This window comes from Triturus cristatus, chromosome 4_2, assembly GCF_964204655.1.
Source record: "Triturus cristatus chromosome 4_2, aTriCri1.1, whole genome shotgun sequence".
NCBI lineage: Eukaryota > Metazoa > Chordata > Amphibia > Caudata > Salamandridae > Triturus > Triturus cristatus.
The window spans coordinates 937,682,442-937,709,893 of record NC_140586.1 but is presented as its reverse complement, the minus strand read 5'-3'; the positions used below and the strand labels follow the sequence as shown (position 1 = coordinate 937,709,893).

Sequence of the window (27,452 nt, the reverse complement as noted above, 5' to 3'; positions counted from 1 at the left end):
ACCCCTCCAACTGGGACGCTATCGTGTTCTTGAAGACCTCCCTGTCTGCACTCGCAGAAGTCATCTGGCGTTCTACTGCCCATTCCAGCTTCTCCTGTCCCTTGATCATATGCTGTATCAGCGCGTCCATCTTGACGTACAGATGGGTCCTCTATGCCCGCATTCTCCACCAGTGTAAGCGGGTTCGAAGGAGGACGCTAGAGCGTGGGCTGCTGTATAGAATGAGTTTTATTGTCGTATACAGGGTAGGTATGCAGGAGGGAAGCAAGTCCGGTTTCCTGGTGTGGCGGTCGTCTGGTCTCCGAGGTCCGATTCTTGCTCGTGGGTGGGGCGTGATTTACCGCTGACTGGAGAAGCTCCGGTGCCGGTGCCAAAAGGAAAAGAGAAGACTATTGTTAGTCTCACGCCCCGTTCGGGCACAATCGTGAAGGAGGGGAAGTGAGGGAATACACACACCAGTGCAACTGTGACCCAGTCCGCGTCTCGTGTGGGGGGGTGGTTTGTGAGGAGGGGGTATACACACTATGTACACGGTGGCGAGCGGTGGCGTCTAGAGCCGCCCTCCCTTCTCCCGCCTCCCGACCCAGCCCGAGAAACGATCCCGTACCTGGGATAGCCACACTCTCCCTTGAGCGTGGCTCGGCGGAGCGTGGTTGCGGAGACCTCCTTGCTCCGGCTTTCCTTCCTCTGAATCGGTTCTGCTCCTCGCTGGTTCCTCCGTTCTCTCGTCGTCTGGCCGTCGCTCTCTTCCACCTTGGCTCTCGCTCTCTCGACTTCCTCCGGTGTCGTCACACACCTGGCTCCTTGTCTCGAGGTTATTTATTGGCTGCCGGCTGCTTAGGTCTGCACAGAGGGCGGTAGTGACTGGGAGGGATTCCCAGTTAAAGCAACAGGCGTCGTCCGGGGAAGGTCCGTTGTCGGATGAAGTCCACTGATCGTCCTGGGGAGTATAAATCACAGGCTTTGTCATGTCGTGGTGTGCCCACCAGTCTCCCTCAATGAGGGGTTGTTCCCCGCGTTCCCCGTGACAACATGTCTCCGGCTTTTTCTCGAAGACAGTCTCGTAGTCAACTTCCAGATTCTGACAAACGGGTGGTGTTGGACTCTCTCGCTCGCAAATAGATCGAGAAGGGTCCCCAGTATAGTGTGAACGATATCATGACCACCTTTCATCAGTGGGATGCGCCCACGCAGAGATACGTTTTTAATGTTATGTGTAACACTCTTGTTAAAGGATGGGAGGATATGGATTTGGGTGTAGCTCCCCAGGGTTTGTTGAATGTTTAGGCTAATTTTGATAAAGGACTCATTGTGGGTCCTAAGGTTGAGGACGCCGTAAGGACACTTGTTACTTTTAGGTCCTTATTTTCTTCGCGGATTTTTCTTGATTCTGATCCTACTGTTCGGCAGACATTGAAACAATACCCGATGAGAGAGGTTCCTCCGATATGGAGGGAAGAGGTTGCACAAGCAGGTAATAATCCAGCTATTCCCGCTCACTTCCAGCATATATGGGTACATGTCCCCTGGAAGAGATCTGATGTTTTGGCTCTTAAACAGTCTCTGCCGGATCCCCGTAAAAACCCTGCTGGTTACTATAAAGAATTGTCCCAGACTGTTCATGCCTGTATTATGAATTTAGCCGATATTGACATGTTAATGGGAAACGTAGTCCCACAAGCGTTATGGGCTCGGATTCGTAGAGAGGATCACGCTCAGGAATTGGGTGGTACCTGGGCTGTTATAACTGCCGCGGATAGAGCCCAAGTGGGTGGTGCTAAGCCTGAAGTTTTGATTTCAGAACTCCCTGGTAGGATTATTACTTTAATGAAAACGATGATGCCCGCCTTACAAGTTAATTGGGATAAACTAGCTGCGTGTAAACAGAAGAAAGATGAGAGTGTCTCCGATTTCTTTACTCGTTTTGAGGAGACGTTTATTGATCACAGTGGTCAGGATATGACTACGGAGGGTGGACAGCGATTATTTGTAGATAAATTTGTATTTAATTTGCTTCCCGAGTTGTCACATAAATTGAAAGACTCCGAAAGTTCATGGGCTGTTTCTTCTTCTGCTCAGATATTGGCTACTGCTCAACATTCCGAAAACAGGGACAAAGAGGAAAAAGATAAACAAGAGAAAAAGACTAAAGAATTAAAAACAAAGGTTCTTCTGCAACAGGCTTATCCTCCTCGCTCTGCTCAGCTTCAGTTTCAACAGCCTCCTCAGTTTCAGAGGGTGTTTCAAAAACCTGAGCCCTTTATTCCGCGACCTTTGTTAGGTCCTAACCAATGTGCCTATTGTAGGGACGAAGGTAATTTTAAGAATGGCTGCCTGGTTTTATTACAGCGTAATGGAACACTATCTGCTCCACGAGGTCGTGGTTGTTTTAAATTAATGCCTAGGGGTAGAGGTCGAGGTGTGTTGCCTCAAACACAGCGTTCCCTTCCCCCTCCAAATTCTACGAACTATTTTGATCAGCAAAATACTCAGTCTACACAGTATTACAATGATGATTACTATGTTGAAGGTGAGAATGAAGGTTCTCACGCTAACTAGGACAGCCATAGACAAAGTGAGGGAGTTGTATCGATTCCAGTAGATCAGAATGGGCCTTATGTTAATGTCACTGCAATGGGTGTTTCAGAGCTATTTCTTTTAGATACTGGTGCGATGAGAAGTTCTATCATTCATTCCAAACTCCCTGGGGCACCTTTGTCTGGCTTAACGAATGAATCTGTAGGATTTTCTGGCGCCCCAGTTCGTAACCCGGTCTCTTGCCCACTGCCTATTTCAGTTGGTCCTTATGATTTGGAGGCTCCGCTTTTTTTAACGACTGGTTGCGGCGAGCATCTGTTGGGTTTGGATTTACTGAAAAGATTGCATGCAACAATATATTGTTCTCCTTCTGGTGTACATCTTGCTTTGGGCCAGATACTGACTTCTCCAATGTATTTGTCTAAAGATCAATTTCCACCCGAATTGCTTTCTCTCCCTGCAACACTTTGGGCTACGGGTCCAAATGATGTTGGTTGTCTTGAGATCCCACCCTATATTGTTACCATCAAGCCCAATGCTAAATTGCCACGCATTCCTCAATATAGAATTTCTAACGATGGTGAAAGAGCGCTTTTGGCTATTATTTATGATTTGATTCAAAAGGCTGTGGTCGAGGAGACGAGAGGAAATGTATGCAATAGTCCTGTTCTCCCGGTTCTCTAACGCACTGATCCTTCTCAGCCTCCGGTTTATCGCTTTGTGATTGATCTTCTGGAGGTTAATAAAATTGTTGTACCACAGTTTCCTGTTGTTCCAGATATAACTGCCCTGTTAACTATGATACCTGCCTCGGCAGCGTGGTTTTCTGTTATCGATCTGAAAAATGCTTTCTTCAGCATCCCAATTGCTGAAGAGAGTAGGGATATTTTTGGCTTCTCTTTAGGAGGCCGAAGTTTCCGGTTCAAGCGCGCACCCCAAGGCTATTGTGAAAGCCCCTCCATCTATAGTCAAGCTCTGAAATCTCAGCTTGATGCTTTTCCTTTGCCGCCAGGTGCTACCCTTATTCAGTATGTGGATGATTTATTGATTGCTGCTGACTCAGAGGATATTTGCAAGAATGTGACTGCTGCACTGTTGCGTCACTTGTCTGATCTTCATCATAAGGTTTCACCTTCCAAACTACAAAATGTCCGCCAAGAGGTTACCTATTTAGGTCATCTCTTGTCGAAGGAGGGAAGACGACTGACCCCAGAACGTATCCAAGCAATTGCACAAATGTCTGTGCCATCCACACAAAGAGAGGTGCGTGCCTTTCTGGGCATTACCTCTTATTGTAGACAGTGGATTCCAAATTGTTGGCACTCACTTTGAAAGACACACCCCAACCCCTTCCTTGGACTGACGAATGTCAGAAGAGTTTTACGGATTTACGTGCTGCTCTGTGCTCTGCTCCTGTGTTAGGTACTCCGGATTACAGTAAGCCCTTCACGCTCTATGTCCATGAAAGAGAGGGTTGTGCGTTGTCAGTCTTAACACAACGATTTGGAGACAAACAGCGGCCATGTCCTTATTTTTCGGCTACATTAGACCCAGTAGCCAAGGCATTGCCTAGTTGTCTTAAAGCTACAGCAGCAGCGGCAATTTCTATCCGTCAATCTGCTGGAGTAGTACTAGATAATACTCTTGTTGTTATGGTACCGCATGCAGTGGATACCTTGCTAAATAGGACGAAAACGCAGCATCTTACAAGTGCTCGCTTGTCTGGATATGAGCTGACGCTCTTGGCTAGTCATATACACATCAAACGATGTAACACTTTAAACCCGGATACATTGTTACCTCTTCCAGAGGAGAAAGGTATTCAGGAACAACATGATTGTTTCCTCCGTACTGAGGAGGAGACAAAAGGTAGGATTGATTTGAAAGATACACCACTAGTGGACCCGGATGGGATCCTATGGGTGGATGGTTCTTGTTTTAAACTCCCTAATGGTGAGACAACTTCAGCTTATGCTGATACCACCTTGCATACAACCGTGGAGACAGCACACACAGACATAATTCAGCTCAGGCAGCTGAACTGATAGCTTTGACCAGAGCGTGTGTGTTATCTAAGGGAAAGAGAGTGAATGTGTATACAGACAGCCAGTATGCGTTCGGTGTGGCACATAGTTTCGGTCGGTTGTGAAAGGAAAGAGGATTCTTTACCTCCCACGGTACTAAGATACAGCATGGTCAGTTGGTGACTGACCTTCTTGAGTCACTTGCTTTGCCTACCCAGATAGCAATTGTAAAGTGTAGTGCGCATAAGAGGATTACTGATGATGTTGGTCGCGGGAATGCTTTTGCGGATGAGGTAGCGAAAGAAACAGCCAGAGATGCTACAAGTCGCATGTATGTTGCGGGGCCTGCAAATTGGGTCAGGGAAAGAGGATTGTGTGAGGACACAATAGAAAGGGTGAAATCAATTCAAGGAGAGCCTACAGAGAAAGAGTTGAGTAAGTGGAAAGAAAGTACAGGAATGTTAGACGCGATGGGATGTTGGGTAGAATTGTCAGAACATCAGCGTTGGCTGTTACCAGATGCCTATGTACTGCCTGAAGTTGCTATGGCGCATGGTCCAGCCCACATCAGTGCGAAAGGAATATGTAAGCTTCTGGCTCCAGTTTGGCTGAACGAAGGGATTCCAAAATGTGCAGATAATTTGGTGAAGCATTGTATTGTTTGCTTGATGCATAATCCAGGAAAGGGAACCCCAACTCCAGCAGGTCATTTTGCTCCCACAACGTATCCTTTTGAGGTGTTACAAATTGACTATATTCACATGGAGCGATGCAACAATCTCAAATATGTTCTGGTGGTGGTGTGTGCCTTTTCCAGATGGATAGAGGCCTACCCCCTGAAAGACAACACTGCTTTGTCCACTGCCAAAGTTCTTTTGAAAGAGTTCTTCCCTAGGTTTGGTTTGCCGCGCATTATCTGGAGTGACAATGGAAGTGAATTTGTGGGCCAAATCATGCAAAAGGTGTGTGCAGGTCTTGGTATTAGGCAGAAATTCCATGCGGCAAACCATCCTCAGTCAGCGGGTTTGGTAGAGTGCTATAATGGCACTCTCAAACTTAAGCTTGCAAAGGTACAGCCCAGCACGGGTCTTGCCTGGCCAGATGCTTTACCTTTGACTCTCCTATCCACTAGAACAGCTGTACATTCTCGTTTGGGACTCAGCCCATATGAGGTTGTTTTTGGGTGCTCAGCTAATGTTTGGGGAGTCCCTCGCCCTAAAAAGTATTCTGACATACAGTATCCAATGATGATTGACTACTTACATGACCTTACCACTAAATTACGTGTTCTCCACCAACAGGTTCAAAACGCTTTACCAGAGGCCTCCACAGACCCAGGACATTCTATCCAACCTGGAGACTGAGTCTGTGTGAAAATTTTTCAGAGGACAAGGAATTTGGAACCTCGTTGGAAGGCGAATCAACAAGTTCTTCTGGTGACACGTACAGCAGTGAAAGTCGAAGAGAAAAAGAACTGGATCCATGGCGTGCACTGCAAGAAGGTGCCCCTGCCCTTGCCTTTTGACCAGTGGGTCCGTAAGGGTGTAGGTGATTTTGAAGGCGAAAAGGTCCCCCGGTTTGTACCTTTCAGTAGCGCACGCCTGGATGGAACTCGGTCAGAGAAAGAAGATGATGACGTTTTACAAGAAGCTGTGCCGCCACATCTCCGATTGAACACTACAGACCCACAGACATTATTTCAGGACCATACTGTGCTAAACAGAACTCGATATAATTTAAGGACTAGACCGGTCAAGGACACCTGAGATTCTCATCCCTTTTTGTAACATATACCATCTGTCCAGGTTGCAGGGTCACGGTAGGAGTCTTGGTTCGTGACCTGTATAGTGGCTAGGCCCCCAGGACTTGCAGTGTCATAGGACGGCTAATAATCACAGCCAAGTGAGTAAGGAAGATTGCCGTGAGCAACAATTTTAGAGGATGGATGTCAAATTGGGAAAGAAGGATAAGAAGGAAGAGATGAGGAAGAAATATTGTAAATTATTGTACAGTCGATGTGGCATAACATTGTGTGTTTTTATGTTTTTGATTATCTTATTGGCTTGTGCAGGTTGGGTTGTTCAGACTATGCAGCAAAAATATGTCCCTACTTCTATTTCTTTGCCTCTTCTTTCTACTATCTCCCCACATCAATTACGTACACTTCCCCAACATGAACTAATCAGGAGAACAGAATATTTTAATAATTCATTTGTCCAGTTGTTGCATCAGCATCAATTGGCAGTTAATACAACTGACTGTTGGGTGTGTGGACCTATGCCGCATACCACAGATAAAGGGATGCCATATTTAGTACTTCCGTTCTCTTATGAAGGTTCCGCTTGGGCTTATTTTGTGTTGTTTTCAAATGCATATCAGTACCGATTTAGACGTCCGGTTGGTTCATATGGTAGTGGACCAGATTTTAGTCATAGTTCTCTGATAAAGGGAATAGTAGCTATGGCTAGAATTGTGGAGAATAGTAAGGTTCCTGTTGATGAGAAACGGACATATGATGATTGGAATGTGACTCGTTACGTTGCCAGCCTTACAGATAAAGTTAAACAGGGAAAATCTCCACCAATTTGGACTGTACCCCATCAAGGTAACTTTTGTTTACAAATGAATGGTGTTGGAAGGCGGACCTCTGGGGAGTCGGCGGGACCACCCAGTGGGCCTCCTTACTGCAAGGAAGTAGCCGAGCGCCGCTGAGGAGCCTCCTAGGAGAGGTCCTTCCCCTATAATCGTACTACCCCAGTAACACCACCACACAGGACTCGACACTGGTATCAGTTCTCATATATTTTTATCGGTAGTTATCATAGGTTTCTTTGGCAGTATGTACAGGTGGATCGAGGGATCCGAAAAGAGTCTCAATGTCTTTGTGGGGAAGGGGTAGCGAGACAGTCTCAGTATCTGCCTGGTACGGGGGTACCCTGCGCCCAGGTATTAAGCCTCAAGCTGGGAGGGACTCCGGGGGTCGGAGCGTCGGGTGCCGGACACAAGTGCGGCTCGAAGAGGTCGAGCCGCGACGGAGTCAGCAGGGCTCGGAGGGTCAGTTCAGCTAGCTCGAGCCGCGACGAAGTCAGCAGGGCTCCGATGGTAGTTCCGCTAGGTCGAGCCGCGACGAGGTCAGCAGGGCTCCGATGGTAGTTCAGCAAGGGTGGGCCGCGACGGCGTCAGCAGGGCCCCGAGGTTTCCGTGAGGATCTTATTCTCAGCAAGGTGGAGCCGCGACGCAGTCAGCAGGACTCGAGGTACAGTTCCAGGCAAGAGTCTTTTCTCCGTAGGGTCAGCCGCGATCCGATCAGCAGGGCTCTCGACTCCAGGATACAACTACTGTCCTGGTGCGGGTTCGCCCCAGATATATGTCTGGAGCCCTTTGATGTCCGGACCCTTGCATCCGGGGGGCGGAGAGGCCGGGCTGGGAGAGGCCAGACGCCCAGCGGGAGAGGTGCCAGTGCCCAGGGAGGCCGGAGAGCGATCGCACCCAGGCGTTGGGGGACGGTTGGGGGTCCCATCGAAACTCCCCTCCTCCGGGATCGGGGGATTGGCCACGTGGTGCCCCCTGGCCGGATCTTGGTGCCTCGATGTCGGGGTTTCGCTGGGGCCGTGGCCGGGAGGGCCGGGTCACGTTGGCTGGTGCGGGTAGATGCGTACAATCCAGGGGGGGCCCCGAAGGGTGAAGAGGTCCCCGGGCGGCCTGAAAAGGGGGCCAGGACCACGCCACGAGGCCGGGTCCAACAAATGGCCAGACTACTGACACTGGACAAGGAAAGAGCTTTTGTTCCCATACATACATTTATACATCTCAGAACTCGCCACCGTTAGTGCCATCTCAGGGCACGTATTTTGTCTGCCACGATAGAGCCTACACGTGGCTACCGACGGATTTTTCAGGAACGTGCTATATAGCATTTCTTCTCCCTCCTACATAAACTGCTCCTTCAGGTCATCACAGAAACAGATATGGCAGAGGGATAATTGATTCTAAAGACACGGCAAGACAAGAGGGAGGTGATTTCCTTAAAGGATTTCTTCCTTTTTGGGGCCCAATGGCCAACAGTAGAAACATGAGACAATTGGTTCGTGTTGTTGAGACTACCATAGATGTCACTGTGGGAGCCTTGAGTAATCTTACAGCTGAACTTCAGGCGGATTGGCTCATGACATTGCAGAACCAGATTGCTCTAGATGTTACTCTTGCGGATCGTGGTGGAGTTTGTAAACTGATCAGATCTAGCTGTTGCATTTATATACCGGACGATGCCCCTACGGTATACCAAGCCATCTCCAAATTACATGTGATCTCAGAGTCGATTCATCAGGACGAAGGAGATTGGTCTTTATTGGAATGGTTTTGGGGATTACTGTCCAAATGGGGATGTAAGGTATTAACCTTCCTTGGAGTGGTTTTGGCCATCATTTTTTCCTGTTGTCTCTGTATGCAGTGTGGCCCCGCTATTTACGGTCTTTGTGCCACCATGTGTGTCCCAAAGCCTAGGTCACAGAAGACGGAGAACATTAAAATGATGTTGCAGCAACAGCTTGATGACCTCATGGCCATTGACGTCGACTCAGATTAAAATGAGTCTGTGTGGCTTGCCTGAGTAATGGCAAAAGGAGGGTCTGAGGTAATTCAGTTTCTCATTTCGCTCGTATTCAGCCGCCATTTTGTGTCCCGTCGGCATTTTGTGTTGCCCTCACTCAGGCAGCACGGCGAACGTAGTGTTTTTGCCTTTTTCACTGATACGTGTCAAATAACCCCCCTGCCTCTGCTTATGAAACTGGTGTCAGGGTCTGGCCGAGTCCACTAATCCTCGTCTGGTTTGACTGAACCCTGTTTCGACTATCTGTTGGTTCACACCATTTTTTTCTTGACTTTATCTTATCTTCTGTCCTTCGCTATTCTCTGCTTGTATTCTCTCGTTTCACAACTGTCCTTCGAGGCATACAAATGTGTTCTGCCACCTGCAAGACGAATTGTAGGTACTACCACTGATTAACTTGTGGGGAAGGGTGACAAACAGAGTTGAAAGGGAGGCTTATTTGGGTTGCTTAATACGTTGCTTTCAAACTCTTCCCATTGGTTAACCATGTATACATTGGGAGTGTTCATTGAGAATCTGTGTGCGATAAAAGATTGTGCGCCACGGAGTAAAGTGGCAGTCTCCTAAGAACATACCGAGTGTACTTCTGGGACCACTGTACTTAGCTGCAGCTAATAAACCTGACCTTCTACGCCTAACGGAGTGTCCCGTGTCTATGTCGGACAAAGCAGGTGAACTCGGAGAATAAGGCGTGCCCTGCGCCGCCAGGCCCATTAAGGTTCCTGGTTCTTCAGCTCAAATGGGCTGTAACCAACCCCCTTCTGTGGAACCTCTCTGTATGCAAACAAAAGGCAGGGAAGAAGAAGGTCCCATTTCCGCCTAAGCTTCTCTGGGAGTCCTTTAATCATTCCTTTAAGGGTTTTGTTGAAACGTTCAACCATCCCATTGCATTGTGGGTGATAGGGAGTGGTGAATTTATAAGTTACACCAACCTCCTTCCACATTGCTTTCACATATCCTGCCATGAAGTTTGTACCTCTGTCAGAGATGACCTCCTTTGGGAAACCCACTCAGGAGAAAACTCCAACGAGGGCTCTTGCCACCACAGGGGCTGTGGTGGTCCTCAGGGGAATTGCTTCTGGGTACCTGGTGGCATGATCCACTACCACCAGGATAAATCTGTGCCCAGATGCAGTTGGAGGGTCAAGGGGACCAATAATGTCAATCCCTACCCTTTCAAAGGGTACCCCCACCACAGGTAGTGGTTTCAGGGGGGCCTTTGTTGTGCCACCTGACTTGCCACTGGCTTGGCAAGTGACACAGGAGCGACAGAACTCCTTGGTGTCCTCTGACATATGTGGCCAATAAAAATGTGGAACAAGCCTGTCCCAGCTCTTGTTTTGGCCCAAGTGACCTGCTAAAGGGATATCATGTGCTAGGGTCAAGAGGAACCCCCTAAACTTCTGAGGTATTACAAACCTCCTGGTGGCTCCAGGGGTTGGATCTCTACCCTCAGAATATAGGAGTCCCTCATCCCAATAAACTTTATGGGACCCACTAGAACTCCCAGCAGCCTCAGCAGCAGCCTGCTGTCTGAGGGGTTCAAGAGAGGGGCAGCACTGTTGCTCCTTACTCAGATCTTCCCTAGAAGGGCCCCCAAGAACTCAACCTGATCAGGCTCAAGTCCCTCTGGGGCTGTTCCTTCTTCAGGATCTGCATCTCCTCCCTCAAGAGGTGAATCTGTGATCTGAGACAGAGGGGAAGGCACTGCCTTAACCCTACTTAAAGAAAGCTATCCTGGTGGTAGCTGTGGAGAGCAGCCTCCAGGCTAAATCTTTAGAGGAAGGTAAAGAAGCTTGTTTTACCATATAATCTCTTGAATTACCACGTGAAAGGACACCACACAGGTATATATATCAAATAAATATGTATTTATTACTTAACAACTCTCTACTAATCTCTTTATGAGATTAGAAGTCAGGAACAAATGCACAAATCAACGTTTCACAATAAATTAAGCACAAATATGGCTGGGGCCCTAGGGGCGTACCAGACCATATACTGAAAAAGAGATTTAAGAACAACGACTTGCAAAAGGACAAGGCCTAGGGCCTTCAGAAGCGCTGGGGCCTCACGAAACCACCCAAGGCAGGTAAGTAAAGGGCCCACGGGGGATGCATGCAGTGTGTTAACACAGCCGCAAATCCCTATTGACTTCAATGGAGCAAGTCGCGATTGGAAATTAAGAGTTTAAGGGTACTTCGGGAGAGTTTACAAGCAAGTCACTTACAGGGTAAGTTGTTCTAGAGCCAACACCCACAGGAGCACCATAGTGCTGGAGTTACCTCACCTAGGGAAGCTGGGTGCATAGGTGTCTTTTGGTGTCGGGTCGCGGCGTCGTTTTCAATGGGAGCCAATGAAGACTTGCTGCTTGTGAAGACAGAAGAAGTATCCGGTGGAATCCAAGCCTGGATTCAGAAGAAGGAAGGCCTGAAAGCAGAGGGGACAGTGTTCAAAGTCACTTGGCAGTGACCCGGGGCATGGAAGGTGGATGCCCACAGTCGTCGGGTGGTTTCAGGTGATTCACGGGTGTCTTGACTCTTCAGCCACAAGGTCCAGGAGGCGGCACCGACGACCAGGAGCTGGATTCAGCGTGTCCCACGAAGTCTGCAGCTTACTGTGGTGTCGGTGACCAGATTGGAGCCAACAAGCCTTGGTAGCAGCAAGTCTTGTGGAAAAGACAAAAAGTTAGCGGTGCAGACCAGCAAGGTCGGAGGGACTCACCCAGCGAGGGTAAGTCAGGGCAGGCCTGGAGCAACCAGGGGAGCCCTTTGGAACTGTAGAAAAGTCTTCAGGGGACCCATGAGCCAACCGGCAAGGGATCGCGAAGATGACTTAGGAGGATCCACTCAACAGGGGCCCACGGTCACTCGGGATGGGGTAGGCCTCTAATCTTTGGAGGGATCCCTGCTAGAGGCTTGGACCACACGTGGCCCTATGCACAGGTTCGTAGAATGTCGTGAAGGGGTTGCACTCGAAAATAGTGCACGGTACCCAGGGATTGCGGTTCTTCGTCACTCGTGGGGTCCACTTCGTCGCTGGGGACTAACAATGGTCTTTGAGAAGTCAGGAAACCCTCTTTCTGGGCTGCAGGGACTTCGGGCTCCGGCGGGAGCGATGGAGTTTGCGACTGCAGTATGTAGTTTTTGGTGCCTGCCAAGCAAGGGAGTCACTCCTTGACTCCAAGGGAGATTCTTCCATCTTCCAGAAGTAGTGGAACGTCGAAGGTCCGGGATTCGTCTTCAGAGCGTCGTCCAGGGGTATCTAGTTTGCAATGGCAAAGGTTCCCTAACTTATACTAGAAGGAAGGGAGGGGCTAGCTCGATGACCCCACCTATGGGAGGGTCAGGGGAGTGGGTGGCTACACCCACTTCCCTTTATCCAATTTCACGCCAGAGCAGGGGCAGGTAGCCCCTGTGCCGGTTTGAACTGGTGTATGCACAGAGGAGCCTACTGCTCCCCCAGTGCAGGACTTCAAAGCACTCTAGGAGTGCACCCACCCAGCCCCAATACACTAAACCCTGTCTGGGAGGTGGTCACACCTCCCTGTGACAGGATACCTATTGTTGGACCTCCTTCACTGCGAGTTTCAGTCATCAGCAGGAGGTCAGCCCAGTGTCTGTGACTGGTGGCATCCATTTTGTGATGCCAGGGCTCTTCAGGATTCTACCACGTTTCCACAGTACGTACGTGTCTATCCCTCTAGAAGGGTGGGATCATACTCCCACACCAGTTACTGGTGTGGGGGTATGATTCCAAAGCGTTTGACACCAAACTCGACATGTTCTGATGCAGCCATTCCAAAGTTAGCATTAACCGTGAGGTTATAATGCACTTAAGAGTATATGGTTTGACCGCATTCACAAACAGCCCCAGAGAATAGACTCTGAGAACTGCAGAGGGGCCCTGCTCAGGCAGAGGCACCCCCTCACACGGAAACCAAGCACCCTGCCCTCAGGATTGATAGGGCCTGCCTTAGGGGTGACTGATAGGTTTAAATGTGTGTGCAGGGAGAGATACAGTGAACCTATATCTCAGTGAGGAGTGCTAGCACCACCTCACCCAGGCTGCAGTAGCAGGCTTGTGGTGTCAGATTTCGTCTGCTTCCCAGGGGTGGCAGACTACATGCTAAAGCCCCTGGTAGGCCTGTGAAGTACCTATGCCCTTCGTACCTAAGGTACCATATACTAGTAAGCCTGGGCAAAGCACTACACTACGCTCGCGTAGTTTGCGAAGTTTGCGCTACTTCGCACTACGCAAATTGCACGTAGCACAGTGCAAACACGCGTAGCATAGTGTTGCGTAGTGCAGCGGTCATTTTTTGCTTGCTCGCGGCCCTAAACGTCAAGTTGGCGACCGCGAGCAAGCAAAATGACATCCCGGCGAGACTTTTTCCTCGCTCGCGATCAGCAACATCAAGTTGGCGATCGCGAGCGTGGAAAATAAACCTCCCGGCGAGATTCTCAATGCGAGGAGGTCAGGTTTCTCATTGCGAGTGGTCGTGTATGCTTGCGACCGCTCGCGATGAGAAACTACCAGTCTGCGTTGAGGAAGCTGCCGCTCGAGTAAAAATCTACTCGAGCGGCAGAAAACTACAGCTCGCACTGTGCAAGATGCCGTTTTCAATGATTGCACAGTGCGGACAAGCAACCAGTACTGTGCAATCATTGAAAACAACATCTTGCACAGTGCGAACAGGGTACTATGCAGTTCGCGAAGTGCTACGCGTAGCTCGCGAAGTGCACTTTGCGTAGCTGCGCCTAGTGCTACTTCGCGAACTACGCCCAGGCTTATATACTAGGGACTCATAAGGCACCACAGTATGCAATCACTAGTGCACCTAATATGCACTCCATTTTGTTTAGAGACAAGAGAGGCTGGGGCCCTGATTAGCAGGGTCTCAGCCAAACTATAGCCAGAAATCAGTGTAAACATTAAAAAAAAAAGTGGGGGCAACATAAGAGGCAGATCCTACTCTCCTACACATTCCTTTTCCTGCCCTTCTTTTCGAGCTCTGGTTCCCTCGCCTATAGATTTATTTATTTCGTATTTTATCTGATATATATATATATTATTTACTTTACTCTACCCTTTGCGTTTTTCTTTCTGTACCGGTCTTATTTCTCTTCCCAGGCCTCTTCTGCTTTGGGAGCTCGCTCATCTTCCTGTTTAGAGCGGAGAGGCCAAGAAGAGAGACTGAAAGTCCTGCAATCATCTGCAAAGTCAGGAACCCTGCAAACATATGGACCCACTGAAGAGACCTCATACAGACATACACACTCTGCAAAGGCAACCCTACCCTCTTCACACGCACACACATCCAACCTACATACACGAAACCTCCTGCTGAGGCACTTTAAGAACGCACAGACATGTATGATCAACTGTTTCACAGGCCCCTTACCTGGCAGGTGCAATAATGTGTGTGTACACACACACACACACACACACACACACAACACACACACACACGTGCAGCAGAAACACCATCTCTTCTACAGACAATGCCATAAGCCAACATACTCCACAACAAACTATTGCAGTGACTGAAGCTTTGGTCTAGGCTGAGAGATGGAAACAGAGGGAAAACCGCCCTCACGTTACTTTGTAATGCTTGCATGTTTCCATTACTTTCATGTTTTATATCACAAAACCTTGATTTACAAACCTGTGCTGAATATGCCCAGCTAGCAGCCCATCTGGACAAGGAGGAGGGGTCCTGATCCAGTCACGTATTATGATCAGTGAGGATAATTAAGTGGAGACAAACCGGTTCGACATTGAAATCCTCTGGCTTTGAGTCTCTGCGACCTCCCCTTGAAGCTTTGACTAACAGTGTCACATCGGGCCCCTCACACCTCCCCGATGAGGAAGACTCTAGATATACATAAAGCATTCTCTCTTCATAAATAAAAAATCACAGAAGAGCAGACAGAATATGAGTGAAAGAATCAATCAAGATTTTTCTCGAATTCACGAATATTCCACAAAATTGATACATCAATAGCGCAGAAGAACAAGTCAATAACTAAAATGAATTTTTACATTAACTAATCAGTTCACTAACACTGGTAGGAAACAAGGAATTGGTGCGTCAAAAGTATAAGATACATCCTATATTTAAAAATGATTACACGTTTGATTACACATTCAAAGATGCACAGACTGACAAAAAAGATTTCATAGTTATTCACACCGCTAGTTAAATCAAACCTGCGGAAACATGTTACCAGAAGCATCCTCCAACCTACGGATGAAAGGAATTCTTAAGCTACTGAAGTCACTTTTTGAGCTAAAACTCTCTAGGTGCGATTTGTTTCATAGGTTTGGCTAATTACTACAGAATATCTGGATCATTTGAGGTTAGGAGGAAACTTTATTCAGAGATTCTCACACTAGCTTTCTTTAAAAAGAAATATTTTCATTTAAAGGGCCCTAATACATTGAAAATGTTGCTCAGCTCATAACTCTTGGCAAATTGCCGCTCTGTTATCCTTTTATCTGTCACCTCAGTGTTAGCAACTTGGCGTCACAGAAATTGATGACCGCCTTATTCTGTGCATTTCAATGAGAGCTAGGGACAGCTGTCTTGTTGACCAATCAAACTACCTTTTAAATAAGTTGGAGCATCCCCAGTGCCCTCCGCCTAGGTTTAGAAGTTGGTTCTCAGTGAACACCCACCATGCCATACAAGACAGGAAGGCATTATTGATCCTGCACTCATCTGAAGTCAAGTCATGTGATCGGCCTGGCAATCACACAGCTGCAGCTCTACGACCTTCATTATTGATCCTGCACTCTTTTGAATTGAAGAACTTGGCCTGGATCATCATTTGTTCCACATCAGAGCTTCAGAGGTAAATGTCATGCACTGCAAGGGTTAACCCAGAGTGCTGCAGATCACATTTTCCTACTATCACTTCTACTGTTTTTCTAAACTGTTCTCTTGCCGCTGTCACAGAACCATTAATGATGCATAAACTGACCAAAACCACAGCCAGCTCTGAAGAATGTTCATTTTGTGCGTGTTAAATTGTTTTGAGTGTGTTGGGTTTATATGTTTTATTACTAATCTCTAAAATTAGCTGAAAGTACCATGTTTAGTCCAAGCATTGTTCATGGTGTTGATTTTAAAGGTAGCATGGTCAGGTGTGCGTGGATTTCTCTCGTTATAACTCTCTCACAGAATAAAAACCAACAATGTTTCTATACTGCTAGTCTTCCAATGGGTTCCCTGATATTTCATGTTTTTCCTAGATGTAGGGAAATAAAAAAAAAAGCAGAGAATAGACAATTTTATATTTTTTCAAATATATATGTTTTTCTCTTTTCCTACTAGTTCAGTCTTCTGTCCTCAGCTTTTTATCAGCTGGTATTTGAATGTCCTGCATTATTGTAATTTTATAATATTCTATAATTCCTTCATCTCACAATAACTCATTTTTTTTACCGGAATGGTTTTGACCCCGTGTGTGTTCGCTGATGGTGTTTTAGGCCTGATAAATATATATATATATAGATCTTCCCACATTCATTGCACTTGAATGGTTTTTCCCCTGTGTATGTTCTCTGATGCTCATTTACGTGTGAAAATTGACTATAGCTCTTCAGACATTCACTGGAATGACATGGTTTTTCCCCAGTGTATGTTTGCTGATGCTTTTCTAGGCTTGATAATTGACAAAACCTCTTCACGCATTCACTGTAATTATATGGTTTTTCTCCAGTGTGTATTCTCTGATGGAGTTTTAGGTATGATAAATATATAAAGCTCTTCCCACATTCGCTGCACTTGAATGGTTTTCCCCGGTGTGTGTTCGTTGATGATACATTAATGAAGAAGAGTCACTAAAACTACTTCCACATTCACTGCACTTGAATGTTTTTTTCCCCAGTGTGTGTGTACTGATGCTGTTTGAGGTGTGATAATCGACAAAAGCTCTTCACACATTCACTGCACTTGTATGGTTTTTCCCCTGTGTGCTTTCTCTGATGGTATTTTAAGTCTGTTAATCGACTAAACCTCTTCACACATTCACTGCACTTAAATGGTTTTTCCCCTGTGTGTGTTCGCTGATGATTCCTTAATGTTGAAGATTCACTAAAACTATTTCCACATTCACTGCAATGATATGGTTTTTCCCCCGTGTGTGTTCTTTGATGCCGCTTTAGCTGTGATAATCTACAAAAGCTCTTCAGACATTCACTGCAATGATATGGTTTTTCCCCCGTGTGTGTTCTCTGATGATTCCTTAATATTGACAAATTCCTAAAACTACTTCCACATTCACTGCAATCATATGGTTTTTCTCCAGTGTGTATTCGTTGATGAACTTTTAATGTTGATGAGTCACTAAAACTACTTCCACATTCACTGCAATGATATGGTTTTTCTCCTGTGTGTGTTCTCTGATGCTTTTTTAGGTGTGATAATTGACAAAAGCTCTTCAGACATTCACTGCAATTATATGGTTTTTCCCCTGTGTGTGTTTGTTGATGATACATTAATCCTGAAGAGGAACTAAAACTACTTTCACATTCACTGCAATGGTATGGTTTTTCTCCAGTGTGTGTTCGTTGATGAACTTTTAATGTTGATGAGTCACTAAAACTACTTCCGCATACACTGCAAAAATATGGTTTTTCCCGTGTGTGTGTTCTCTGATGCTTTTTTAGGTGTGATAAATGACTAAAGCTCTTCAGACATTCACTGCAATGATATGGTTTTTCTCCAGTGTGCGTTCTCTGATGGAGTTTTAGGTGTGATAAATATATAAAGCTCTTCTCACATTCATTGCACTTGAATGGTTTTTCCCCTGTGTGTGATCCCTGATGCCGTTTTAGGTGTGCAGATTGACTAAAGCTCTTCACACATTCCTTGCATTTGTATGGCTTTTCCCCTCTGTGTGTTCTCTGATGCCGTTTCAGGCCTGGTAAATATATAAAGCTCTTCCCACATTCACTGCACTTAAATGGCTTTTCACCTGTGTGTGTTCGCTGATGACTTCTGAGTTTAGATGATTCTGTAAAACTACTTCCACATTCACTGAAGGCGTATGTTTTTTCTTTCTTGGTTAGTGTCTCGGAGTCAGGTATGTATTTTTCTACATCTCTTGACTGTGCTTCCTGAAGGGTCAACATGACAGAAAAAGCACTTGTGTTATTCTCATGCTCCCTGTATGTGTGTGGTATTTTGCACATTTGCGTTCCCACTAAACACTAAAGTGCAAAGGTCACCAAATACTCGTCACACTCATAACATGTGTAAGGCTTCTTTGTGGGCGATAGTGTCTTTAGACTGGAAAATGGTTCTGCGAGCTTGCGAGTAAAGATCCATTGTCCTTCTGGTTGGTGCACACTGGGACAGTACTCTGTGTTTTATATAGCAGAACCCCCATTTCTTTTAACTTTCAGTTAACTGCGCTTTTCGCTGGTTGCTTTGGAATGGCCTGAAAGAGTTTACAATACACCTCTAGCACTGAATGGTGGTCTGGTATCACTTTAGGAAGCAGAGCACTGCAGTAACCAACTCATGATCAGAGCTGGTACTGGACATGATTACACAAGAAGTGGTTGATCAGTGTTGTCCTAATTTTCTAAAGGTCATTTCTTCATCTTGAGGCACGGAGGTGCACAGCTGAGACTCGTAGAACCACCGAATTGCCCTTGACGGTACTTCCAAGATCTGTCAGTTTATGTTCAGGTTCGGCTGTCTCCGATGGCACTTATGTTTTACTGATTACTGGAACTCAATGTTTCCGACTTTGCTTTTGCAGATTTCCAGTATTATCTTCATTATTCTTAAACATGTTGTACAGTCAAGGATTGTTTTCTGTCGGATGTACAGAGATTTAAATTACTTAAATGGAAAATACCGGCATGCACATACACAATTTTAAATTGATTGTAAAAGCATCTCGTTTATTACTATTGTTGAAACTTATGAAGGCATATTTAACCATACAGAGATATTTACATAAAAGTTCCTTTAAACATGCCACAATCTTATTTATTTCAGCAAAGGTGTGCATGGATTAACTTAGCAAAAAAAGGGCGCTCGCATAGCACTCGTATAGTAGTTACAGCTTTAGGTAGATGCATATGGTAAAGGTTTTGTTAAAACAAGAACAGCTCTTGGAGTAAGAGATGGATCCGAATTTCCAATTGCATCCTAGGCCACTGTTCATCCCATCCCCTTATCCCTCTACTCTATCTTCCTAATTGCATAATCTAGTTTGACCTAATGTATTTCAACAGCTGGATCCTCTCTTCAGTATTAGCTGATTTCCACCTAGTTATCGCATGCATATAACGCTGGGAAGCCCAAAACAGAAAGAGTACCCTCTTCTCTCTGGACATCTTCTGTCATAATGCTGCTGTTTAATGGGTTGCCTTTGTAGAACGGAGTCATGGAACTTTCCTCCAACCACCCCAGGATTTGCTCCATCCCTTCCTTCCTTCATCTGACCATACCCTATTCTCCTCAACTCCCCTCAGCTTCCCCCCATGTGAGCATGTAATACTCTGGTCCCTCCCCTCTTTCCACTCTGCCCTTAGTCATGGATTCCCTTTTTCGAAGATCACTAGACTCCAAACTGGTTCCAGCCGGCTGTAATTCCTACACTATCATATACCCCCCTAAACTATCTAATAGCGTTTTTACGAACTTCAAACACAAACTTTTCAAATGCTACCCAGAAACCCTTATTTCCACCCCCTATGTCTGCACGAATAAAGGAGCTACCATAAGTGACCTTATCTTTTACACCAAAAGACCGCACAATGAAGGAAAGCTCTATGCTCTCTGCTCCGGATCACTACATCCACTAAAGAGCCCCATGGTCTCAGACTCTGGGTAACTACCTCTATCGTTTGCCGAGCAGAAGCAACCATCTCCCTTTATAATAATGGGATTTTCCTCAGCCAAGCATTTGAACGCAACCTAGAACTACGTGATGAAATTTTCCTCACTCATCAAACTCTCTATAATGAAGAAAGTTCTGTATCCTCCCCTCTCCACACTACTTGTATTGCTCCACCCCTTTCTCCTCCTCCCCATCCACCTTCATGAGATTACCGAACAGCATTCATTTACCATTACCCTTGCCGCTTGATTCAACCAACAGTTGTCGTCATAATAGTCTGATCCCTCTCCACACCCCTAGAGCAGTGACCACTGAAATACACAGACTAGATACAAACACCATCACCTCATCTCTGCACCTGACCTCTGAACATTCCCCCGCTGTCACCACTGATAAGTCTGTGACACCCCCTTTGGACCAAACTATGACACTTGCTATATGGGAACCCCCTAACTTGACCAATAACATGGTTCTGATCTCCTCATCAACCAGTTTATGAGTCCCACACCCCCACTCCTCAATCATGACTCCAGCTCTATTCCCACTCCCCTGGTTCTCCAAACACAGCTTCTCACTAACACCATAGACCAGAGCACCCTCTCTCCTGGCCCCCTGACCCACATCACGACCACCTGTTCCCACATTACTATTTACTTCAAACTCACTGAGATCTCGCAGGACCTTCATCAATTTAAGGCTAAGGTTCAAAGCGTAATATCCCCCACCTCCGAGCTCGTTAATTGTTGGTGTCCCATGAGGCCGATGGGTAAAAATAGACACTCCCTTTAGCAATCTAATAACAATCATGTTAGACAGATGTCACCCCGCACATCCAATGGGATCTCAGCAATCGCAACATCTCCTCATTTGACCTGGAAGACAATTCCCTACCCCAACGCCTCCACCCGACACATCAGGATGAAAGATACTCTTTCGGACAACAATATTTACTCCCTCCTCCTTCAGTCGAATCCACATAGAGATCCTAGGCCCAATCCCAGAGCAATTAACAATTCCAACTTCAAGCAAATTCCCAAAACTCAGGCTGCCTCCGCTGTCGCCATACCCCACCTGAAATATACACTGCTCAATTGCAGATCGGCATCTAAACACGCGGTGGATATTGCTGACCTTATCCTAACTCATGATCTTTACCTTATACACCTGACTGAAACTTGGCTAAATGCCTCCTCCACACCAACGCTCGACATTCTAGTACCGCCCATCTATGACATCATCAGATTAGATAGACCAAACAGACCTGGTGGAGGTATCCCCTGTACTCACTACAATAATCTCTCTGTGAAGCAAGCACAAAACGTTACTCTCATCTCGTGTGAATATCTAGGCATTGATATCCTGAGTAAAGATAGACCTTGATACAAATTGCATGCGTTTTACCACCCTCCAGGAGATAACCTCCCATCGAATGAACAAATTATGGAAATCATCACAACCAACTCTGGTGTATACTGCGCCCAAATCTTCCTGAGTGACTTTAACCTCTACTAGAATGACCCTAATGACATATCAGTGATTAGCCTAAAAACCTTCCTAGCTGACCTAAACTTGATCCAAATATGCGAAAGTCCTACCCACAACCTGGGAGCGACCTTGGATCTAATTATCTCAAAAGCTAATTCCATTCAACTTGAAGCTATCATTCCATGTGATTGGACAGACCACCACTGCATCACTTTGCTCATCACTGAATCGCTGTCCTCAAAAAAGGTTCAAATTAAAAAAAAACAGACACTGGAAAAGGAACCCTCGAAACATACACCTGAATGAACTGACATCTATCAGCAATTACATCCTACCCCCTCCATAGGACATGTCAGATGTCCAGGACCTTACTGTTCATGACACTAATTCAAAGACAAACATTCTAGACTCTATGGCACCCCTCCAACTAAAAAGAGTATCCGCCAAAGACTCCAAGCCTTGGTACAATGCTAGTCTAAACGCTGAAAGATGCAATCTAAGATTGGCTGAATGGTCATGGAGATTCTCCTCCTCGCTCGAACACCTCCAGCAACTGAGATCTCTAAGAATCATTTACAACAAAAACACATACATAGCTCAAAAGCAAATGTCTTTAGGAAACATCTAAACAATGCCAGGAACTGACCTAAAACAGTTTGAACTCGTGAAATTGCAATCCAACAGGAAACTCAACCTGCTTTCTGGGTCTAATCTGCAGCCTAGCCGCTAAGAATTTGCAGCCTTCTTCCTGGAAAAGACAAAAAATAAATTGAAAGTGACTTAAAGACTGGATTGGATCTCCTCCCGACGCCTTCACACGTCAGACCCCACCCGCCTATTTGGCCTGAGCGTCCAGCACACACCCCCAAAAATATTGCAGCATGGTGTTCATTCAAATCCTTTGATGAAATGACCATACTACAAATCCTATCAACATTTAAACCTTCAAAGCACTTCAGCGATCCGCTTCCTTCAAATCTCTTCATTGAGATTAAAACCTCTCTTGTAGGAGAGTAGGATCTGCACTTGTGTTGCCCCCACTTTTTTTCTGATGTATACACTGGTTTCTGGCTATAGTCTGGCTGGGTCCCTGCTAATCAGGGCCCCAGTCTAACTGATCTCTCTAAACAACTCGGTGTGCATATTAGATGCACTAGTGATTGGATACTGTGGTACCTTATCAGCCCCTAGTATATGGTACCTTAGGTACCTAGGGCATTGGTACTTCACAGGCCTACCAGGGGCTGCAGCATGTATTATGCCACCCCTGGGAAGCACTCACAATCTGACACCACAGGCCTGCTACTGCAGCCTGTGTGAGGTAGTGTTAGCACTCCTCACTGAGGTATAGGTTCCTATATCTCACCATACACACACATATAAACCTATCAGTCACCCCTATGGTAGGCCCTATCAATCCCAAGGGCAGGGTGCTTGGTTTACTATGTGAGGGGGTGCTCCTGCCTGAGCAGGACCCCTCTGCAGCTGGCAGAGTCTATCCTCTGCTGCTGTTTGTGGATGCGGTTAAACCATATACTCTTAAGTGCATTATTACCTCCCGGTAAATGCTAACTTTGGAATGACTGCATCAAAACATATCGTGTTTGGTGTCAAACAACTTGGAATCCTACACCCACACCAGTAACTGGTGTGGGAGTAGGATCCCACCCTTCTAGAGGGGACGACATGTACACCCTGTACTACACGGTAAAAATCATCTAGAGCCCTGGCATCACAAAATGGATGCCACCAGCACAGACACCGGGCTGCCCTCCTGCTGCTGACCGAAACTCGCAGAGGAGGGAGCTCAACAAAGGGTTTCCTGTCACAGGGAGGTGTCACCACCTCCCAGACAGGATTTTGTGTATTGGAGCTGGGTGGGTGCACTCAGAGTGCTTTGAAGTCCTGCACTGGGGGAGCAGTAGGCTCCTCTGTGCATATGCCAGCTCAAACCGGTTCAGGGGCTGCCTGCCCCTGTCCTGGCACGAAACTGGAGAAAGGGAAGTGGGTGTAACCACCCACTACCCTGGCCCTCCTAGAGGAGTGGCCATAGAGCTAGTCCCTCCCATCTTATCAGTATAAGATACCACACATTGCCAACGCAATTTAGATTACACCTGGACGACGCTCAACGAAGAAGACTCCTGGCCCTTCAACTTTCTACTATCCTTAGAAGACCGAAGGATCTCCCTTGGAGTCAAGGAGTGACTCCCCTGCTTGGCAGGCACCTAAAGGACTGAACAACGGTTGCAAACTTTACCGCTCCCGCCGGAGCCCGAAGTCCCTGCGTCCCCTGAAGCTGATTTCCTGACCTCTCGTCGGCCATTTTGAGTCCCCAGCGAAGCTGTGGCGTCTGGACTTCACGAGTGACGAGGTACAGCAATACCAGGGAACCGTGCACTAATTTCGAGTGCAAGCCCTGAACGACGAACTACAAACTTGTGCTTTGGACCACTTAATGTCCAAGTCCCTAGCAGGTCTGGAACCCAAGATCAGCGGCCTACCTCGTCCCGAGTGACCGTGGGCTGCTCCTGAAGTTTCCCTGCAAAGGCGTCTTTGCGGTTGCTTGCCCGTTGGCTAGTAGCCCGCCCGAAGACTTTCTGAACTGCTCCAAGGGTTCGCCTGGTTGCTCTGGGCCTGCCCTCACTTACCCTCGCTGGGTAAGTCCATCGGACCTTGCTGGTCTGAACCATCCAAGATCTTCATTCTACACGAGACTTGCAGTTGCCAAGGTTTGTTAACTCTGATCCGAGTGCCGACACCGCCATCAGCTGCAGACGTCATGGGACCCTCCAAATCCAGCTGTTGGTCTTCCTCGATCTCTCCTGGACCACGTGGGCGAAGAGACAAACCACCATCAGCGACGTGAAGAGACTCGACAGTTGTGGTCAGCTATCCTGAAGGCCACCGGTCACTGGCAAGTGACTCTGAACTCTGTCCCCTCAATTTCTAGGTCACCTGCAACTCCAATCCATCGTTGGATTTCCACGGACACTTCACCCGACGACACCAGCAGCAAGACTTCACCGATTCCCATTGAAAGCAGCATCGCGACCCGACACCAAAGGACACCTCTGCACCCGGCTTCCCTGGGTGAGGTAACTCTGGCATTACGGTGCCCAAGTGCGCATTGGCTATCGAAGTACTTACCCTGTAAGTTGTTTGCTTGTTGTCCATTCCGAAGTGCCCTAGAACTGTAAAATACAAACCGCGACATTTGCCATTGAAACGCATTGAAACCCGCGTGCGTGTTTAGACACTGCACGCGTCTCCTGTGGGCTGATTACTTACCTGTAAACACTGCAGCAGTGAAGCCCCAGCGATTCCCAAGGCCCTAGACCCCTTACTTTTGCAAGTCGAGTTTGTTATACCACTATTTTAGTATATGGTCTGGTACGCCCCTAGGGCTACAGCCATATTTGTGCTTAATTTATTGAGAACTGTTGATATTATTAATGTTTACCTGGCTCTAATCTCATAAAGAGATTAGTAGAGTATATTTAGAAATAAATACATATATATTTGATATATATACCTGTGTGGTGTCTTTTCATTTGGTAATTCAAGAGATTATAAGGTAAAACAAGCTGCTTTACATTCCTCAGAGACTTAGCCTGAAGGCTGCTCTCCACAGCTACCACTAGGATAGCTTTCTTTAAAAGGTTGTCTTTAAACCTATCTACCAAGAGTCGAATTGGACTGGTGCAAGGTGGCCACTATAACTAGTGACCAGCATATGCCAGGCCAACTTCTCACATCTCTTCTCCCACTCTGAACCAAAATAGTAAATGATTCATTAATTCAATACACTCTTCAAACAGTTTCAATTCTGGACAGATAACCCCCATTCTTAAAAAACCCATGGCGGAACACACTGATCTAAATAACTTCTGCCCTATCTCTAGCATCCCGACTCTTTCAAAGCTCCTCTATAAATGTGCCCATACCCATCTATGCAATCGCATAGAGCAATTCCAACTCTTAAACCAATTCCAATCCGCATTCCTTCAGGCAAGCAGCACTGAATCAGCCCTGACTCACATAGTTGATGACGTGTTACAAATGCTTGATAAAAATGAATCCTGCCTTTTCAGCGTCCTTGACCTCTCATCAGCATTTGATACGGTCAAACATGACAGCCTCCTTGACTTACTAGAAAGCAGGATGGGGCTTACTTTCAAATGGGGATCTTAAGGAAAATCAAACCTTTCCTCCCCTCGATGACTTCAAGTCAATTGCTCAAGCCCTAGTTATTTCCAGACTGGACTATGGAAATGTAACCCTTTGCGGCCTTCCTAGAACAAAGTTGGCCCCCCTTAATTAAGCTGCAAGGCTTATTACTGGATCTGAAAGCAATAACCACATTACACCTTATTTGAAATCACTTAACTGGCTCCCTTACGAGGCACAAATTAATTATTAAATTGCCAGCATGACACACAAAGCCATACACTCCAACACTCGAGGTACTTTGCACAAAAAATGGAGGTGCCTGGTGACTCTAGAACCTCATTCTTTCCACAAGATGGAGAATGCACCAGAACAGTGCACGCTGCACATAACACAAAGATAAAGTGTGTTCTGCGACTCTCACACATGCCTGCAAGTACACAGTCCCTACACAGCTTTTACATAGGCCCACATGCTAAGCAAATACACACAAAATGCCATAAGCACAGCTCAACAACGTAAAATCGAATTAATTCATGGTGTGAAACCCACCAGCAAATGATCCAAAGCGTGCTGCAGGCTACAAGGGTCTTTACTATCTCAGCTGCGTTACACAACAGCAGAGTTTGCTTTACCAAAGTGTTCTTCCTTCGAAAAAGGTGCTATTCATGTGGTATTTGTACAGCCAAACCTAACCAATAAGCAACAGAGCTCCCTATCGGGTCCAAGGCAGGGACAGAGTCAACAAGTGATAGGTGAGGCAGCTGGATAGTGGATTGTTACTGCATTGTGCCCGAAGAGTCTGAAACTAGCAGCATGTGTGCTAATTCCTCAGCAGCTTCTCCTCTATGACAGGTAGAGCGGGTGCAGGCCCAGATCAGACAGAAATAATACATTTATAGCTCAGTAGTATTCTAAGATCAAGAACTGGGTAGTAGGATGCTGGCTTCCAATAACACAGAGCTGAGCACCCTACCTTAGCCAATCTTTATAGATCGTTTGAAGAACAGGGCAACAGGAAGGTATGTTAAATGCCGACCATTAACCCTTCACCAGCTGCACACCGGGACGGCATTGGCTAGATGGAACGCTGTGCTCTCGCAACCGCTCAAGTCATGCATGCGGGCGCTACAACATGTTGCAAAGGGTTACTTGAACCCTTGATTCCAAATCACACAGTTTAACTACACACATCACAGTTATCTCTCCCCCCACTGTATCCAGCTCATGTTTCCTGATTCGAAACCAGAGTGCCCGCACTGTAAACTGGCTGATGCCAGCTTCTAACATATGGTGTGGGAGTGCTCACCACTACAGGTGTCATGGCTCGAGGTTACAACCACCATAGTGGAACCCGCAGACCATACACGGTCACCTACTCCTGAATCCTGCCTGCTAGGCCTTCGCCCTAAAGCAAAGGGAGCAAACATTTACACCGGTTGATAGACCTTGCATACGTACTTTTCAAGCGCCAAATAGAAATGTCTTGGAAAGCAGCCTCTGTGCTGGACACTAAGAGGCAGCTGCATACTCTCCTGCACTGTGCACGAGCAGAGGCCAACACACTACACATGGTACTCACTGGAGGAGTGGGGAGAGTGGGTGGGGTGAACTGGGATATGTATATCCTTAACCTAGAAGCCAAGAACAATATTCGACCACCATGAAGGAACAATGTGTGGGACCCCATGAATGCATAACTTCTGTACAAATGTACCCAAGTATGATGTATATCCTCCTGTCCATGCGATCTCTGTTTCC

At 46.6% G+C, this 27,452-nt stretch overlaps 2 pseudogenes across 2 annotated transcripts in view; both read right to left on the bottom strand.

Moving 5' to 3' along the window:
• LOC146838975 (uncharacterized) overlaps positions 1-27,452 on the bottom strand; it is a 111,935-nt pseudogene that overhangs the window by 63,422 nt on the left and 21,061 nt on the right. The gene's annotated exons all lie outside the window — the stretch shown is intronic.
• Positions 15,111-27,452, bottom strand: part of LOC146838976 (uncharacterized) — a 33,400-nt pseudogene continuing 21,058 nt past the window's right edge. The window contains exon 3 of the transcript XR_014960748.1: positions 15,111-19,003. The product of XR_014960748.1 is annotated as an uncharacterized LOC146838976 (transcript). The remainder of the gene's footprint in view (positions 19,004-27,452) is intronic.